We start from the raw sequence: 18,719 nt of genomic DNA on the forward strand, positions 1-18,719 counted from the left end.
TAACAAATCCATCATATCCATAAAATGCAATGTTCATCGATCACTCAAGTAATCTGCTATGGTAACTTGAAGCAATCAAACCAGGGCAATGATCAGCAACCGCCTTGTGCTAAGGTAGAAAATAATAAGTAGAAAGTTATAATACGAGATATCATCCATTGTATCCGAGTACAAACACGTGTAGATCCACCAAATAGGTTCGTTACAAGGGAGAACAAGGGAGAGGTATGATAACCCTAGAATTTGCAAGCTTGTCAAAATCAGCTAGCACCTCCAGACCTTTATACAGTTTATCATAATCTAGTGACTTCGCTTTAACAAAACAAAAAACACAAACTATCATTAAGCCATTCAAGCATGGCTTATTTACTAATTCCAAATCACAAACCAATAGAAACAAATGAAACACAGAGACCATGATGCACATACATTCTTCTATGCATTTCTCATATTATTCCTTGTATATCTTAGAGAGCATGTTCCACGAATTTCTCAAGTCTCCCAATTTTTCCCAATTTTGCACGATCGAGGTTATTATCAATCCCACTTTGATTTGCCTTTTGGAATGACAAAATTGCAATCTCCGCAAAAATGGCAAATGAATCAACAATATTGCACGTCAAATCAAAATTTGAAAAGATCAAGGGTTTATTTTTTGGATCACAATATTTTGAAAATGGAGCTACAATAGGTTGGTCTACAAGTTGAGAACCGCAATTTTTTCGGATTTCTGTGAAAATAGTCGCTTAAATATGCAATTATTTTAGATTTCTGTGAAAATAGTCACTTGAATGTGCAGTTATTTCAGATTTCTGTGAAACAATATTTATTTCTAAGAAACTATACAATAGTTCATGACAGCGTGGTCATGGTGAGGTTTTAGGTCCATCTCCACCTGGTGAATTGTCCACTGCATGCTCTCCAGTTTCTGAAGCTCGACCATGGTTAGCAAGCAAACTAATGGCAGCAACACCAGACAAGATTACCCTTACAATTTCAAGGTATTGCCTTGCAATCACATCAAAACGTGAATCTACACCCTGGTACTCACGCAACCGTGAAACCTGACACCAATAATTAGCGTCAGTGAACTTGGCTTCAAAATTGTGCCTACACAGTTGAATTGAGTTTTCCCTATTTTATTTTGTAGAACAAAAAATGTATGTGAAAAATCCTTTAACATTTATAGAGACAAATGTCTATATAAAATTATTGATCACAAAAGTAATTAAACTGCATGCCAAATGCCTCAGTTATCGCTCTTTCATTGACATTGTTCTGACACATATTACAAAGTTACAAACTAAGTGCATTCATCAAAATAGCATTACCGACCAAATGCCTCGAGATGACTATTTGTTGTTTGTGATCAATAGATTTTTGCTGCTAGTGATACTACCCAAACACTCAGAGCAGGTGGATGCTACCAGGGGAAAGTTAGATGGGAAGCGCTAACAGAAGATTTTGGAAGGAAATAACAAATATATATATAAATATAGTATATGTATTTAGAGCCCTAGGCTCTATTTAACTATAGGAAGCCCCGACCACGTACCGACCAGGTGCGCGACCGCACCGGACCCTTTTTGGCTTATTGTACCTAACTGCTTACGCCAAAATATAATACGAGTTATGCTGATGTGTGTATCAGTTTATGCAAATATAGTCTGCGCATATTACGTGCATCGGGCCCACGATCTGGCCCACGCCACCACTATAAAAACACCCCCACGCCGCCAGGAATTAGGTTTTAGCGGCGGCGGCGGTTCTCTAGGGCGTGCGAGCGGCGGTGATCCTGGGGGCCAGCAGCGGTGTCACCTCGAGGCAGGCGACCGACGGCGGCGCTCCACCAGAAACGAGCGACAACGACGCTCTGAGGCAGGCGAGCAAGCGGTGACGACGCTCTTGAAGCGGACGGACGACGGCAGCGCACCCTAGGCCCGGTGACAACGGCGGTTGTCCCGTCCGTCTCTGCGATGGCCACCGCCACCGCCGCTCCAGCATCTGTGGCGCGACGACGGATCTGGGGACACGCTCGCGACGGCGGATCCCTGAGGCGCGACGGCGGATCTGGGGACACGCTCGCGATGGCGGATTCCTGTGGCGCGACGGCGAATCTAGGGACACGCTGCGGCATCGGATCCCGAGGGCACGCACGCGGCGGCGGCCCCATGAGGTGCGCACGACGGCGATGTGCCAGCGGTCGCGACGGCGGATTTCCCTAGGCGCTAGCGACGACGGCATCCTCCCCTAGGCACGAAGTGGTGGCGCATCCCAGATGCGAGGCACTGGTTCCGCAGGACGGCGATCCTATTTTTATGCTATTTTGTATACATATTTATGCCAATGTCAATAGGATTTTATGACCTATATTTCAGTTCATGGATCCGCTTCCATCTATTTGTCTGTTTCTGATATTTCTATTCATTTACGCTAAAATTTATACTCATTTACGCTATTTTGGTTCACGATTTACACTTAAATCCGCTCGAGCCAGAACCCGTCATTTACGCTGTTTTGGTTCACGATTTACACTTAAATCCGCTCGAGCCAGAACCCGCGCACGATTTTTACGCCGTAATTTGTCCCCATTTGCCGTTACGAAATCAATCGATGATTTACGCTAAAATTCATACTCATTTACGCTGTTTTGGTTCACGTTTTATGCCGAAATCCGCCCGAGACAGCGCCTGTGGCGATTTTCATGCCGTAATTCGAGACCCATTTGTCGTTACGAAACAGATCGATGATTTACGATAAAATTTGTACTCATTTACGCTGTTTTGGTTCACGTTTTACGCTAGAATCCACCCGATCCAGAACCCGCGCACGATCGGGTGCACACGATTTTTACGCCGTAATTTTAGGCTCCGTTTGCTGTTACAAAACAGATTTTGGAATTACGCTAAATTTCGTACTCATTTACGCTGTTTTAGATCACGTTTTATGCTGGAATCCGCCCGAGCCAGAACCCGCGCACGATCGGCTGCATGCGATTTTTACGCCGTAATTTTAGGCCTCGTTTGCTGTTACAAAACAGATATAAGATTTACGCTAAATTTCGTACTCATTTACGCTGTTTTAGGTCACGTTTTACGCTGCAATCCGCTCGAGCCAGAACCAGAACCAGAACCAGATCGAGCGCGCGTAGATATACCTGACTGGGGCTTCCCATACTAATGGAAGCCCAGGGCTCCAATTACCATCACCCTATACATACATATATATATATATATTAGGATTGCCGACTTCAAGTGTTTACTTATCATTCGGGTCTGAATTTTAAAAAATCAAAAATAAATCTTGTCAAAGTATGGAAAAGAAGGAACCTGGCGTTCAGCACGAGTAGCATCCATATCAGGCAAAGGAAAAAAAACGATGATCGAGGAAGAGAGTGAGAAAAAAAGTAAATTGAAAGTAACCTTATTTTGATGAAGACTTGAAAGTAATCGTGTTTTGATGAACACAACAAAACTGTTGAATATGTTCTAGTTATCATACTGATGGGAAATAATAAAAAACTCCCCAAGATTTTGTGATATCCATTAGATTAGAATTAAAGAGCAAAATTAATGAAGATGTTCTAGCTACCCATGAGCAGATCTGTAGCATTATTCATTCTTGACATGTTCGATAGCAGCCCAAAAAAATACCCCACAAAATCACAATTTTAACTAATAAGCGAGATTATTCTATGCAATCAACCAACAAAAATTGTTGTGGTGCCTTTGAAAAGAGTTAATGCATAGTTAAATTTATTATTTCACAAAGGCGCATACTCATTGCATTTTCTTTTGCAAATCACATAAACAGGTTAATCATATCATGGGTATCGGGAGACAAATCACATAAACAAAGCAGCGACGTATGAATTGGGCGGCATCGGGCAGGGCCTGTGGTGGCGCGAGAATAGGTCTTTGGTGGGGTGGGGGTGCATCTGGGGTGGGGTCGGTGGCGATGCGAGGAGGAGCATGAGGGGCCTGGTGGTGGCGAGAGGAGGAGCGTGAGGGGCCCAGTGACGACGCCTATCGCGGTTGGGAGTGGCTGCGTGGAGAGGGGAACGCGAGGCGGGGGCGCTCGGGCGGGGATAGGGGGGGGCACCAGGGTGTGCACGCTGACATTATTGTCTTAATAGAGTAGTATATATATTTGAGATACGATAGGAGTAGCACACGTGAAGTATAGATATTTGAGATACGATGGGAGTAGCACACATGTGAAACCAGCTGCACTAGACGGGAGCAAAAGTCAGGACGGGCCTAGAATCTAATGACAATGGGGAAGTTTTCGTTGTAAAAGTAGACGAACGAAATAATGGTCCTACCAATGGGTTTTTCTTGCCTAGATAGAGAAAATCTCTTCCTAGCTAGAAGGTCAGCGGAACAGGACAAGTCATCAGACCCGTGCTCGGCTGGGCTTGCTTTGCTTCAAACGGAAACCTGTTTCAACTTTGAAAGGCAGGCATCCATGGTTATTTAGAACGGAGGGATGGGAACGGACAGATGGAGGATGTGGTGCGCCGAGCCGCCGCCGACGACTTGACGGTGCAACAAGAGCTAGCGAGAGGAACCTAGCACCACACAGACGCAGCAGTGCCGTCCACACACACGGCAGCGTTTGACGGCGACGGGATGCGACGAGAGGGAAATCATTAAAAAGAACCAAGTACAGTGGGCCCCGGCCCCGCAGTGGCGTCGCTGTCCGGCGGAGAGGCACAAAAGTAGGCTACCGGTGGTGCCGACGGAGCTTTCCGGACTCGGAAGGTCCGTGGTCTATGACTCTATGTATACGAGGACGGACGGACCGACGGAGGATCCGGGCAACCGGCGGCAGGCAAATTCGACCTGGAAATCAAGTGCCACGCGTCCTAAATTTTTTTATATTTTCGATTACGGATAAAAAGTACTGAGAAAACAAATGATTCTAATATATATATATATATATATATATATATATATATATATATATATATATAAACTTCTCAAGATTAGATTAGAATCCACACAAAGTTTAGTTATAGAAACCTATGTTTCCTTTTAACTTAAACTAGTCGGTTGTCCGTGCGCTGCGACGGCTTACAACAATAACCACGTAAACTATCCACTAAAAAAATCTCAAAATTTTTTATTGATTGCCTCCGCTCTTCGTATAATATTTTTTTGATTTGACTAACTGATGTTATTGTTTACTCCATCCAATCTGTCTCGGTACAATACGGCCAATAAAGTGAGCGATTAGAAGAGAGTTCACAACGACTGACTGAACGAACAGAGATTATAGAATAACATAATCCACCATACAGAGACCAAATAAGAGAATGTTTGTGAGCTCAAGTTTCTAAAATAAGTCACATGAACTCAAACTTACAAAAAAGATAGATCAAAATATGGAGTGGTTGCTAAAGTCAGGCATCAATAAAAACTGGATGCGCTCCATATAAATTATGCTACTTCATATCAATTACTAATGTTTAAAACCAACAAATAACCTTTCATTTTACTGTTAGTGTGAAAAACCATTGTTGCTCCATCCAATTCAGTAACCTCAAACACCATAAAATTCATTGCGTCAATGTGGTCTCAGAAACGATCTAATGCTTGCAAGAGCCAAGAACGTCGTGTCGTGCTTGGGTTGTAGCCTCGGTCCGTAGTGCTGGCCTAGCCCGGCACTATTTTTTTTATTTTACAAAAAACGTATATACATATATATATATACATTCAATATTTAAAACATTTGAGAATGATGTTCTACTGGTTAGACAGCTTTACCTAGTGTCTCTCGTCCTTCTTCCATCACGGCATGAGTTCGAACTCCACCTCCTGCACTGTTTTATAACATTTTACGCTGATTTAACCAAATGGGCTAACGGACCGACCCGACACAGTCAGCAGACCGACATGACGTGCCTGGGCATAGCTGTGGCCCGCGGGCTTCTGGTGCGTACCGAGCCGCCGTTTGTTCATCTATATCCTTCTTCCATCACGACATGAGTTTGAACTCCACCTCCTGCACCGTTTTATAACATTTTACGCTGATTTAACCAAATGGGCTAACGGACCGACCCGACACAGTCAGTAGACCGGCATGACGTGCCTGGGCATAGCTGTGGCCCGCGGGCGTCTGGCCTGTACCGAGCCGCCGTTTGTTCATCTATATGTGGAGGTGTGTTCTGGGACGTGGAGATTGGTTGCGCGAACCAGACCCAAACAGACGTACAACGAGTTAATTTGAAATAGCTGTGAGGGGTTATTTGTAAAAAGATGACGCGAGACGATCGTTGAAACTGACGCTTTAAGTATAGTAGAGATTGATAGATTTCACATAATATTTTTTTTTACCTTTTTGGAACCTTCTTTATACTTTTCTACTACGAGCATAATCTACTTTTAGATGCTCTTGAATACTTTCATGAGCTTCAAGCACTTCTTATTATGAGCATAATGTGTTTATTAATTTGATAGATTTTTTGGTCGACGTGATGTTTGCTTAATTGTTTGCTGTCTATGCATTACGAGTGTGTAAGTTTTCGGAAACATGTCTAGTACCATGACTCTCTTCTTAACATGTCTTTGCCCTTTTTCTTATCAAATTGCTACTTTCTTCATCTTAATATTTTTTCTTATGAGCTTCCTAATTTTTTTCTCTACTCTAAATCACTTTTTTATGACCACCATTCATCAATTTATTTCTAATAACACTATGGGAAATTTTCTAGATTTTTGTAGAACCTTTTTTCTACTTCTATGTGGCATACTTTATTTTTAAATGCTCTCAAATATTTTTCATGAGCTTACAATAATTTATTTCTGTTCTTTGTGTTTCATAATGTCTCTATGAACTTTTCCAAATTTAAAAAACTTTCGGAGTACGTTTCACTTCACGATTAAAATAACAATTCTAGATTATATATAATTATTTTAATCCCAAATTTAATTACCTCTGAAAGTAAAAAAATTATAAGTTCAATTTCTATTAATCCATGCAAACCCACATAAAAAACCACACTGATTTTTAAATGTATATGTTTTTATTTACTTATGGATCTTAATGTTTATTTCCATCCATTAGTGGAGGTGGAGGAGGGTGCAACATCAACTAGTATCATATTGCTAGTTGACGTGGAGGTTGTGAAGCGTTCCAATCCTCTACGACTAAATTGTGATTCAAATACTAGTCCTAGTAGGCTAGTATACACATTTATAAATCAGATGGTTTCAGATCTGCTTAAACGAGACAAACCTATAAAGGTGGTGATCAACTTTAAGAGTTGGTCCATGACTTGGGACATAACATCAGAGTGGAGCTGAAGCGGCTCGATATATGTCACACCCGGATTTAAGGTGCAAACCTGGGTGTGTCTCATATGTGCGCCAAAGAAGAACAACATATATAATGACCAAGTGTATAGAGATAAATGTCACAAACATTATTACATATCGAGACTGTCTTACAAAACAACTGATAATAAATAAAGCGAACTAATATTATTTCCTTGACGCCATTAAGTCGACTGGGAGACAACTCCTAGACCTCGTCGAACTCCTCGTAGTAATCTTCCTCCGGGGCCACCTGCTCTTCACCTGTGGGGGAAGAGTTTTATTGCAAGAGTGAGCTTACAAAAGTTCATCGCTCAACAAGTGTGGGGAATAATGTGCATGAGCTCACCTATGGTGGGGGCTCATGTATAGTGTCAACAAATAATGGTTAAGGCAAAGCATTGCTTTTAATAAGTTGGTCAAATTTTATTAGCAGTTGTTAAAATAAGTAAATACCATTCCAATAAATATGAGATCCAAATTAAATAGTAAAACCACAATGCGATGCAAATTACCAATTAAGTTTAATTACATAAGTTACTCATGTGAGGGTCTGAGTCGCTCATGACCGTGAGCACGGCTGATATACGAGTTTTACACTCTGCAGAGGTTGCACATCTTTACCCACAAGCCGTGATACTGAGAGCACCTAGAGGGGGGTGTGAATAGGTGATCCTGTAAAATCAAACGCTAAATAGCCACAAAACTTAGTTATTAAAGTGTTAGCACAACTACATAGTTTCGAAGCGAATTCTTGTGGATAAAACAGTCACAGAGAAGGCAACACAAGAGACACGCGATTTTTATCCCGTGGTTCGGCCAAGTAACACTTGCCTACTTCCACGTTGTGGCGTCCCAATGGACGAGGGTTGCACTCAACCCCTTTCAAGTGATCCAATGATCAACTTGAATACCACGACTTTCTTCCTTATAGTCTTTTTCCTGTTTGCGAGGAATCTCCACAATTTGGAGTCTCTCACCCTTACAATTGAGATCACAAAGAAAGCAAAAAGTAAGGTTGGGAAGAGTAACACACACAAGACCCAAATACACAGCACAACCACGCACACAAGTGAAGACTTGAGCTCAAATGACAACTTAGGGAGTGCACAACTCGAATGGAGCCCAAATCACTAACATAATGAAGCGAATGCGCGAGAGTGGAGTCTGGATGCTTGAGAATACTTAGAGAATGCTTGGGTGGCTCCTCCATGCGCCTATGGGTCCCTTTTATAGCCCCAAGGCAGCTAGGAGCCGTTGGAGGCAAACTTGGAAGGCCATCCTTGCCTTCTGTCGAGTGGCGCACCAGACAGTCCGGTGCGCCACCGGACAGCTACTTTAGCCTGTCCAGTGCTCGATTCCTTCCAAATCGGGTACAGTCGACCGTTGCAGCTTCGGGCCCGTTGGCGCACCGGACACTGTCCGGTGCACACCGGACAGTCTGGTGCTCCCTGCCGACCGTTGGCGCGACCACGTGTCGCGCGAAGATTGCGCAGCCGACCATTGGCGCTGGCGACCATTGGCTCACCGGACAGTTCGGTGCACCACTGGACAGTCCGGTGATTTTTAGCCGTACGCCGCCGTCGATTCCTGAGAGCTGCACTTTTCATCGGAGACCAGCCTGGCGCACCGGACACTGTCCAGTGCACCACCTGACCAGAGTTGATGTTTGGCTGCACACAGCCAAGTCTTTTCCAATTTGTTTCTTTTCTTCTCTGCTCTGTTTCTAACACTTAGACAAATATATTAGTATACAAAAACCAATTACTAAGTCTAGAAACATACCTTGTTATATGATTTGCACTTCTTGCTTGTTTAGCACATAGCAACTCACTCACTATGTGTTGGACACTTAATCACCAAAACATTATAGAAATGGCCCAAGGGCACATTTCCCTTTCAATCTCCCCCTTTTTGGTGATTTATGCCAACACATCAAAAACAACAAAAGAAGTGCAACATCAATGCAATTGAAGACTAAATTTTCTTTGCTTATGATTTGGCATATTTGGATCACTCTTTGCCACCACTTGGTTTGTTTTTGTAAATCAAATTCTTTTTCCTATCTCTAAGTCAAACATACTTGTTTGGGCAAATAGAGAGATACTCCAAGAGTAAAATTGATCAAGTGCCAAAACTCCCCCTTTTCCCATAATCAATATTCTTCCCCACAAGAGACCAAATTTTGCAATAAGAGTATTTTGGACAAATAAAAAATTCTAACTCTATTATTTTCAAAAATAACAAGTGGTTGGCTGATCCATTTGCTTTGGCCTTAATTTCTCCCCCTTTGGCATTAAGCACCAAAACGAGATCATTTTTGGCCCTTTAACCCCATTGCCTCACCAAAAATGTCAATTAAGAGCAAAAAGGCAATGAGAGCATGAGTATGAACTTGGAAGTGAGTACACTAATACTAGAGTGCAGTGGAAGTCTTTGCATCATCCAAGTTCTCCTTTCCCTTTCAATGCACTTTTGAGACTTCATCAAGTATACTCAAACAAACAGATTAGTCTCAAAAGGTCAAGTTGTAGCACATCTCCCCCTAAATATGTGCTCCAGTCACACATGGACTTGCGAGGTCCGGGGATCCCTTGCACAACTTGAGCACCATAAATAAGCAACAAATCATATAAATGCATGAAGTAACATGATCAAAGGCATAGAACACATGTATGCGATAGATCAATCCAAGTTACGCGAATCTAAGACATTTAGCTCACTACGCAACCTGCAAAAGGTTTTCTCATCCAACGGCTTGGTGAAGATATCGGCTAGCTGGTTGTTGGTGCTAATATGGTACACCTCGATATCTCCCTTTTGCTGGTGGTCCCTCAGGAAGTGATGCCGGATGTCTATGTGCTTAGTGCGACTGTGTTCAACAGGATTATCCATCATGCGGATTGCACTCTCATTGTCACATAGGAGTGGGACTTTGCTCAGATTTTAGCCAAAGTCCCGGAGGGTTTGCCTCATCCAAAGTAGTTGCGTGCAACACTGTCCTACGGCAACATACTCGGCCTCAGTGGTGGATAGGGCAACAGATGTTTGTTTCTTCGAACTCCAGGACACCAGGGACCTTCCTAGAAACTGGCACGTCCCCGATGTGCTCTTCCTATCTACCTTGCACCCGGCATAATCGGAGTCTGAGTATCCAATCAAGTCAAAGGTAGACCCCTTTGGATACCAGATCCCGAAGCAAGGCGTAGAAACTAAATATCTAAGGATTCGCTTAACGGCCACAAGGTGACATTCCTTGGGGTCGGATTGATATCTAGCACACATGCATACACTTAGCATAATGTCCGATCTACTAGCACATAAATAAAGCAATGAACCTATCATGGACCGGTATGCCTTTTGATCAATGGACTTACCTCCTTTGTTGAGGTCAACATGCCCGTCGGTTCCCATTGGTGTCTTCGCGGGCTTGGCGTCCTTCATCCCAAACCGCTTGAGAAGATCTTGTGTGTACTTCGTTTGGGAGATGAAGGTGCCGTCCTTGATTTGCTTCACTTGGAACCCAAGGAAGTAGGTAAACTCACCCATCATCGACATTTCGAACTTTTGTGTCATCACCCTGCTAAACTCCTCACAAGACTTTTGATTAGTAGAACCAAATATTATGTCATCGACATAAATTTGGCACACAAAAAGATCACCATTACAAGTCTTTGTAAAAAGATTGGGATCGGCTTCCCAACCTTGAAGTCATTAGCAATTAAGAAATCTCTAAGGCATTCATACCATGCTCTTGGGGCTTGCTTAAGTCCATAGAGCGTCTTAGAGAGCTTGAACACATGGTCGGGGTACCTGTCATCTCAAAGCCAGGGGGTTGTTCCACGTATACCTCCTCCTTTATTGGCCCATTGAGGAAAGAGCTCTTCACATCCATTTGAAATAGCCTGAAAGAGTAGTGAGCGGCATAGGCTAATAAAATTTGAATAGACTCTAGCCTAGCCACAGGAGCAAAAGTCTCCTCGAAGTCCAAACCTGTGACTTGGGCATAACCTTTTGCCACAAGTTGAGCCTTGTTTCTTGTCACCACCCCATGCTCGTCTTGCTTGTTGCAGAACACCCACTTGGTTCCCACAACATTTTGCTTTGGACGTGGCACCAGGCTCCAAACTTCGTTCCTCTTGAAGTTGTTTAGCTCTTCCTGCATGGCCAACACCCAGTCTGGATCCTGCAAGGCCTCTTCTACCCTGAAAGGCTCAATAGAAGAGACAAATGAGTAATGCTAAAAAAATTAGCTAAACGTGAGCGAGTTGTTACTCCCTTGCTTATGTCACCCAGAATCTGATTGACGAGGTGATTTATTTGGATCATCGCTCGGACTTGAGTTGGAGGGACCCGTGGTGCTTCTTCCTCCATCACTTGTTCTTCATGTGCTCCCCCTTGATCATGTCCCTCTTCTTGAGGTACCTGTTCACCGTCTTGAGTTGGAGGATGCACCATTGTGGAGGAAGATGGCTGATCTTGCTCTTGTTGTTCCTGTGGTCGCACATCACCTATCGCCATCGTGCGCATTGCGGTTGTCAGAACATCATCTTCATCTATGTCATCAAGATCAACTTGCTCTCTTGGAGAGCCATTAGTCTCATCAAATACAACAGTGCTAGAGACTTCAACCAAACCCGATGATTTGTTGAAGACTCTGTATGCCTTTGTATTTGAGTCATACCCTAGTAAAAACCCTTCTACTGCCTTGGGAGCGAATTTAGAATGTCTACCTTTCTTCACAAGAATGTAACATTTGCTCCCAAATACACGGAAGTAAGAAACGTTGGGTTTGTTACCGGTAAGGAGTTCATACGAGGTCTTCTTGAGAAGGCGATGTAGGTAGAGCCGGTTTATGGCGTGGCAAGCTATGTTCACAGCTTCCGACCAAAACCGCTCGGGCGTCTTGAATTCTCCAAGCATCGTTCTTGCCATGTCGATAAGCGTCCTGTTCTTCCTCTCTACCACACCGTTTTGCTGTGGTGTGTAGGGAGCGGAGAACTCGTGCTTGACGCCTTCTTCCTCAAGATACTCCTCCACTTGCAGATTCTTGAACTTGGACCCGTTGTCGCTTCTTATCTTTTTCACCTTGAGCTCAAATTCGTTTTGAGCCCTCCTTAGAAAGCGCTTTAGGGTCCCTTGGGTTTCTGATTTATCCTGCAAAAAGAACACCCAAGTGAAGCGGGAAAAATCATCAACAATTACAAGACCATACTTACTTCCCCCGATGCTAAGGTAGGCAACGGGTCCGAAGAGGTCCATGTGAAGAAGCTCCAGTGGTCTTGATGTTGTCATCACATTCTTGCTGTGATGAGTGCTTCCCACTTGTTTCCCTGCCTGACAAGCTGCACAAGGTCTATCTTTCTCGAAACAAACATTGGTTAGTCCTAACACATGTTCTCCCTTTAGAAGTTTATGAAGGTTCTTCATCCCAACATGTGCTAGACGGCGATGCCACAGCCAACCCATACTAGTCTTAGCTATTAAGCATGCATCTAGATTGGCCTCCTCTTTCGAAAAATCAACTAAGTAGAGTTTGTCGTCTAATACACCCTTAAAAGCTAATGAACCATCACTCCTTCTAAAGACAGATACATCAACATTTGTAAAAAAGACAATTGTAACCCATGTGACACAATTGACTTACAGACAGAAGGTTGTAACCAAGCGACTCTACTAGAAATACATTTGATATGGAGTGCTCGTTGGTGATGGCTATCTTTCCCAAACCCTTGACCTTGCCTTGATTCCCATCTCCAAAGATAATCGTATCCTGGGAATCCTTGTTCTTGACGTAGGAGGTGAACATCTTCTTCTCCCCCGTCATGTGGTTTGTGCATCCGCTGTCGATAATCCAGCTTGAGCCCCCGGATGCATAAACCTACAAGGAATTTAAGCTTGGGTTTTAGGTACCCAACTCTTGTTGGGTCCTACAAGGTTAGTCACAATAAATTTTGGAACCCAAATACAAGTCTTGTCTCCCTTGCATTTGGATCCCAACTTTCTAGCAACTACTTTTTCATTCTTACATGAAAGTACAAAAGAAGTGTTGTAGGCATAAAAAACAGTAGTAGGTTCATTACACATTTTCTTAGGCACATGATGCACAACATGATTTTTCCTAGGCCTATTTCTACCATGCACAAAAGTAGAGCTAGAGGCAAACATAGCATGTGAATCATTGTAAGCAGTATGAACATAGCTCTTATTATAATTGGAACTACTAGCAATTTTCCTATTATAAATGAAAGCATGGTTCCTTTCAGGACTACTTGCCATAGGAGCCTTCCCTTTTTCCTTGTTGAGAATGGGAGCCTTTTGGCTTGTTAAGTTCTTGGTTTCCCTTTGAAAACCAAGTCCATCCTTAATTGAGGGGTGTCTACCAACAGTGTAGGCATCCCTAGCAAACTTTAATTTATCAAAATCACTTTTGCAAGTCTTAAGTTGAGCATTAAGACTTGCCACTTCATCATTCAATTTGGTAATAGAAATAAGATGTTCATCACATGCATCAACATCAAAATCCTTACATCTATTACAAATAACAACATGCTCTACACATGAACTAGATTTATTAACTTCCTCTAGCTTAGTATTTAATCCAACATTTAAACTCTTTAAACTAGAGACAGATTCATGGCAAGCAGACAACTCAGAGGATAGGACCTCATTTCTTTTAATTTCTAAGGCAAGAGATTTTTGTACACTAACAAATTTGTCATGTTCTTCATACAAAATATCCTCTTGCTTTTCTAGCAGTCTATCTTTTTTATTTAGAGCATCAATCAATTCATTGATTTTCTCTACTTTTGCTCTATCTAAACCTTTAAATAAACTAGAGTAATCTACTTCATCATTAGAAGATTCCTCATCACTAGAAGAAGAGTACTTAGGGGAATCTCGAATATGTACCTTCTTCTCTTTAGCCATGAGGCAGGTGTGGCATTCATTGGGGAAGAGCAAAGACTTGTTAAAGGTCGAGGCTGCCAGTCCTTCATCATCGGAGTCGGATGAAGAGCAGTCTGAATCCCATTCTTTTCCAAGGTGTGCCTCGCACTTTGCCTTCTTGTAAACCTTCTTCTTCTCCCTCTTCCTGTACTTTTCTTGTTCCTGGTCATTGTCATTATCGGGGCATTGAGCAATGAAATGACCAGTCTTACCGCATTTAAAGCAGGAGCGCTTTCCCCTTGTTTTGTTCTTGGAGGGGGTACTCTTTGCGTCCTTTGAGTGCGATCTTGAAGCGTTTGATGATGAGTGCCATTTCATCTTCATTTAGCCCGACTGCTTCTATTTGTGCCACCTTGCTTGGTAGCACATCCCAGCTGTTGGTTGCTTTAAGAGCAACGGGCTGTGGCTCATAGACGGGTAGTGGACCGTTGAGTGCATCGTCCACGTATCGAGCCTCCTTCACCATCATGTGCCCGCTTACAAACTTTCCAAGAATCTCCTCGAGCGTCATCTTTGTGTACCTGGGGTTTTCACGAATAAGATTGACAAGATGAGTGTCAATTGCAGTAAATGGCCTTAGCATGAGTCGGACGACATCATGATCCATCCATCTTGTGCTTCCGTAGCTTCGTATTTTGTTGACCAGGGTCTTGAGCCTGCTGTAGGTTTGCGTTGGCTCCTCTCCCCTGATCATCGCAAATCTCCCCAGCTCGCCTTCCACCAACTCCATTTTGGTGATCATGGTGGCGCCGTTTACCTCATGAGATATCTTGAGGGTGTCCCAGATTTGTTTGGCGTTGTCCAAGCCGCTCACCTTATTATATTCATCCCTGCAAAGTGAAGCTAGCAAGATAGTAGTAGCTTGTGCATTTTTATGTATTTGCTCATTTATGAAAACGGGATTGTCAGTACTATCAAAATGCATTCCTTTTTCAACAATCTCCCAGATAATAGGATGAAGAGAAAATAAATGACTACGCATTTTATGAATCTAGAAAGAGTAGTCTTCTCCATCAAAGTGTGGAGGTTTCCCAAGTGGAATTGATAGCAAATGAGCATTTGAATTAAATGGAATACAGGAGTAATCAAATGAATAGTTTTGATTGACCGTTTTCCTTTTTGATGAGTCGTCGTCGTCGTGTGGTGAAGAAGACGAGGCATCGCTGTCGTAGTAGATGATCTTCTTAATGCGCCTCTTCTTCTTCCCTTCTCTCTTCTTTTGACTCGAGCCTGAGTCAGTAGGCTTGTCGTCTCTTGGCTCGTTGAGGATGGACTCCTTTTCCTTGTCGTTGACCACCATCCCGTTTCCCTTAGGATCCATCTCTTCGGGCGGTTAGTCCCTTAGATGAAGAGTACGGCTTCGATACCAATTGAGAGCACCTAGAGGGGAGGTGAATAGGTGATCCTGTAAAATCAAACACTAAATAGCCACAAAACTTAGTTATTAAAGTGTTAGCGCAACTACGTAGTTTTGAAGTGAGTTCTTGTGGATAAAACAGTCACAGAGAAGGCAACATAAGAGACACACGATTTTTATCCCGTGGTTTGGCCAAGTAACACTTGCCTACTTCCACGTTGTGGCATCCCAATGGACGAGGGTTGCACTCAACCCCTTTCAAGTGATTCAAAGATCAACTTGAATACCACGATTTTCTTCCTTATAGTCTTTTTCCCGTTTGCGAGGAATCTCCACAATTTGGAGTCTCTCGCCCTTACAATTGAGATCACAAAGAAAGCCCAGAGTAAGGTTGGGATGAGCAACACACACTAGACCCAAATACGCAGCACAACCAGGCACACAAGTGAAGACTTGAGCTCAAATGACAACTCATGGAGTGCACAACTCGAATGGAGCCCAAATCACTAACACAATGAAGCGAATGCGCGAGAGTGGAGTATGGATGCTTGAGAATACTTAGAGAATGCTTGGGTGGCTCCTCCATGCGCCTAGGGGTCCCTTTTATAGCCCTAAGGCAGCTAGGAGCCGTTGGAGGCAAACTTGGAAGGCCATCCTTGCCTTCTGTCGAGTGGCACACCGGATAGTCCGGTGCGCCACCGGACAGCTACTGTAGCCTGTCCGGTGCTCGATTTCCTTCCAAATCGAGTACAGTCGACCGTTGCAGCTTCGGGCCTGTTGGCGCACCGGACACTGTCCGGTGCCCCCTGCCGACCGTTGGCGCGACCACGTATCGTGCAAAGATTGTGCAGTCGACCGTTGGCGCTGGCGACCGTTGGCTCACCGGACAGTCCGATGCACCACCGGTCAGTCCGATGCACCACCGGACAGTCCGGTGATTTTTAGCCGTACGCTGCCGTCGATTCTCGAGAGCAGCACTTTTCATCGGAGACCAGCCTGGCGCACCGGACACTGTCCGGTGCACCACCGGACAGTCCGGTGCCCCTGACTAGAGTTGCTGTTAGGCTGCACATAGCCAAGTCTTTTCCAATTTGTTTCTTTTCTTCCCTGCTCTGTTTCTAACACTTAGACAAATATATTAGTATACAAAAACCAATTACTAAGTCTAGAAACATACCTTGTTATATGATTTGCACTTCTTGCTTGTTTAGCACATAGCAACTCACTCACTATGTGTTGGACACTTAATCACCAAAACATTATAGAAATGGCCCAAGGGCACATTTTCCTTTCAGATACCCATTTGCCACGGGGTTGTACAGACCCCACAGACCTCTACCGAGGAGGCAAGGCAGGGTAGCACTATGAGGCATTTACAAAGTTCCACTAGCTTCAGAAAACCCGCTACGGTTTCTAAGGAGAGCGATATAAGAATCTTGAGTCTGAAAAGCCATCGCAGCATGATAAACCCGAGAACCTCCCTAAACTGACAACTACCCTATCGCCCTTGCCCCTTTCGGGTAAGGTTCTCCTCCACTAGCTTTCCTAATTAGTCTGCCAAGGGTGTCCCACACCACCATTGTGGCAGCACTGTTTTCCCGGGTGGTTCTCCATGTTCCAGTTAACATAATGATCTTATCATGAACAGTAAATACCTCATTGACAATAAATAGCATGATCTTGAATAATGTGTATCTTAACGCCCAAAACCACATAAAGCAATAGCATATACTACCCAAAAGTTCAGTGGTAAACAAGGTATAAAGATGACCAAACTAGGGTGACCTTTTGGGTCCCATCAAAATTAACCTATGCAGATCATAATGATTAACGAGAATATTATTGGGTAAAGAAGAGTGGTCAAGGGCACAACTTGCCTTCAACGAGCTTTTGCTCAGAGTTTTCCACCTGCTAAGTTTTGGATTCCTTAGTTACTTGCTCGTCTACTTGCAACAATACAAACAAACATGGTATAGTGTCACACCTGGTTTTGGAAGGCAAACCGAGTGCGAACCATGTATGTGCTAGGATCAGAAACTCACATACACAGTGATCACATAATTGGACATCATCACACAATGCTCAAAGTAAATAGCAGAAATGTACTTTATTACATCAAGATGTCCAAGACATCAACAGAGTCTATAACATAGTCATTAACATTTATACCATCAAAGTGCGGAAATACGAAACGTAGTAGATAAGGCCTTCAAAGGCAGCTGACTGGGGGTTTGCCACTAAGAAAAATTAGAACTCATCGTAGTCCTAAAACTCCTCAAAGTCCTCCATGTTGCCAGCAACTCCTCCTGAGCATTGAATAAAGTGGGGACATCCTGGGGTGGGGTGGTTTGTAAAGCAAGGGTGAGTACACATCAACGTACTCAGCAAATGTCCCGTTTAGCTAAAGTGGACTAACTGTATGTGGAGTTGAGGTTAAGCAGTTGCTTTTAGTTGGTTAAGTATTTTTACTAATAGTAGAGCCAAGTTTTAGTAATAAACCCAGTTATTACCCAAATGTACTCCCTCCTAGAGAAAATACCAGAGATCATAATTATACCATCATCATTAATCATCATCATAAAAGTAACCAAATTTCTTCTAATTAAAGAGGATCCCAAGGCCGCTCTTAACCGTGAGCACGACTGATATACCAGTTTCTAACACTCTACAGAGGTCGCACACATTACCCACAAGCCATGATTCCCATTCTGTCCGGAAAGAGCCAATCTCCATTGACCACTACCTAGGTGGCCTAGCAGGATATCACCACGTAGCCTTTACAAAGATTTCCCAGAGGTCATAGCCGCTCGTTAGGTTTCTCCAGTTTGATAAACACAGTACCTCTCCCCAAAGGAAGGGTGACTAACAAAACCAAATCAAGAACCTCTGCAACTAGCCTCAGCAAAGCAAGTACTGTGCCCGGACCCCATTGACGACCCTACGGCGAAGCCAACTACTCCTCTGGTTCCTCTAATTAATCAGCTAAGGGCGTCCCATCCCAGGTTGTCACTCCCCAAATAGGTCCTTACAGAGATGTACTCAGGAAACAACCTGAGTCCCCTAAAATATCACAAGATCATCATTGGGATAACATCATC

This window comes from Zea mays, chromosome 6 (genome assembly GCF_902167145.1).
Source record: "Zea mays cultivar B73 chromosome 6, Zm-B73-REFERENCE-NAM-5.0, whole genome shotgun sequence".
In the NCBI taxonomy this organism is placed as follows: domain Eukaryota; kingdom Viridiplantae; phylum Streptophyta; class Magnoliopsida; order Poales; family Poaceae; genus Zea; species Zea mays.